A 1,653-nucleotide genomic window follows, 5' to 3' on the forward strand; every position below is an offset into this window, starting at 1 on the left:
GCATGTGCAAGAAAGTAGAGAGGCTTACGGCAAAAACTGGATGCACTTCGTGTACAAAACGGACAATCTCTTTCGAAGTATCAACGTTTCATACGGAAACTCGTGTGTTACAAAGTGATTTCATTTTTTTGAACTTATTTTAACTCCATAGTTTTTTTGTGTTCAAAATGCACCATTCAAAGCCACATCATCAATTTTCAACCGTTTCTAACTTCATTTGTTATTTTTCATGCATTTACTGATTTTTTCAACTATAAGACCCTCAAATTGAAAAGCACTACAAATGAACTCCGAAAAGGTTGAAAGTTGGCATGGTATCATCATTTCACCCACATAGCATGTGCAAGAAAGTAGAGAGGCTTACGGCAAAAACTGGATGCACTTCGTGTACAAAACGGACAATCTCTTTCGAAGTATCAGGGTTTCATACGGAAACTCGTCTGTTACAAAGGGATTTCATTTTTTGAACTTATTTGAACTCCATAGTTTTTCTGTGTTCAAAATGCACCATTCAAAGCCACATCATAAATTTTCAACCCTTTCTGACTTAATTTGTTATTTTTCATGCATTTACTGATTTTTTCAACTATAAGACCCTCAAATTGAAAAGCACTACAAATGAACTCTGAAAAGGTTGAAAGTTGGCATGGTATTATCATTTCACCCACATAGCATGTGCAAGAAAGTAGAGAGGCTTACGGCAAAAACTGGATGCACTTCGTGTACAAAACGGACAATCTCTTTCGAAGTATCACGGTTTCATACGGAAACTCGTCTGTTACAAACGGATTTCATTTTTTGAACTTATTTGAACTCCATAGTTTTTTTGTTTTCAAAATGCACCATTCAAAGCCACATCATCAATTTTCAACCCTTTCTGACTTCATTTTTTTATTTTTCATGCATTTACTGATTTTTTTCAACTATAAGACCCTCAAACTGAAAAGCACTACAAATGAACTCTGAAAAGGTTGAAAGTTGGCATGGTATCATTATTTCACCCACATAGCATGTGCAAGAAAGTAGAGAGGCTTACGACAAAAACTAGATGCACTTCGTGTACAAAATAGACAATCTCTTTCGAAGTATCAGGGTTTCATACGGAAACTCGTCTGTTACAAAGGGATTTCATTTTTTTTGAACTTAGTTGAACTCCGTAGTTTTTCTGTGTTCAAAATGCACCATTCAAAGCCACATCATCAATTTTCAACCCTTTCTGACTTCATTTGTTATTTTTCATGCATTTACTGATTTTTTTCAACTATAAGACCCTCAAATTGAAAAGCACTACAAATGAATTCTGAAAAAGTAGAAAGTTGGCATGGTATCATCATTTCACCCACATAGCATGTGCAAGAAAGTAGAGAGTCTTACGGCAAAAACTGGATGCACTTTGTGTACAAAACGGACAATCTCTTTCGAAGTATCAGGGTTTCATACAGAAACTCTTCTGTTACAAAGGGATTTCATTTTTTGAACTTATTTGAACTCCATAGTTTTTCTGTGTTCAAAATGCACCATTCAAAGCCACATCATCAATTTTCAACCCTTTCTGACTTCATTTTTTATTTTTCATGCATTTACTGATTTTTTTCCAGCTATAAGACCCTCAAATTGAAAAGCACTACAAATGAACTCTGAAAAGGTTGAAAG

Source organism: Triticum dicoccoides, chromosome 2A (genome assembly GCF_002162155.2).
Source record: "Triticum dicoccoides isolate Atlit2015 ecotype Zavitan chromosome 2A, WEW_v2.0, whole genome shotgun sequence".
NCBI lineage: Eukaryota > Viridiplantae > Streptophyta > Magnoliopsida > Poales > Poaceae > Triticum > Triticum dicoccoides.